The sequence below is a fragment of the Arachis duranensis genome, chromosome 10 (assembly GCF_000817695.3).
Source record: "Arachis duranensis cultivar V14167 chromosome 10, aradu.V14167.gnm2.J7QH, whole genome shotgun sequence".
Classification (NCBI taxonomy): domain Eukaryota; kingdom Viridiplantae; phylum Streptophyta; class Magnoliopsida; order Fabales; family Fabaceae; genus Arachis; species Arachis duranensis.
The window spans coordinates 87,388,322-87,388,687 of NC_029781.3; positions in this window are offsets into that span (position 1 = coordinate 87,388,322).

A 366-nucleotide genomic window follows, 5' to 3' on the forward strand; every position below is an offset into this window, starting at 1 on the left:
AAAGATATGATTTGAAAAAGATTTGATTTTGAAAAACTTTGAAAACTTGAAAAAAAATTGCATTGAAAACAAAATCTTCCCCCTTGTGCCATCCTGGCGTTAAACGCCCAGAATGGTGCACATTCTGGCGTTTAACGCCCAAAACTATACCCTTTTGGGCGTTAAACGCCCAACCAGGTACCCTGGCTGGCGTTTAAATGCCAGTCTGTCCTTCTTCACTGGGCGTTTTGAACGCCCAGCCTTTTCTGTGCAATTCCTCTGCTGTATGTTCTGAATCTTCAATTCTCTGTATTATTGACTTGAGAAAACACAGATAAAAAATATTTTTGGATTTTTAATAATAAGGAAAAATCAAAATACAACTAA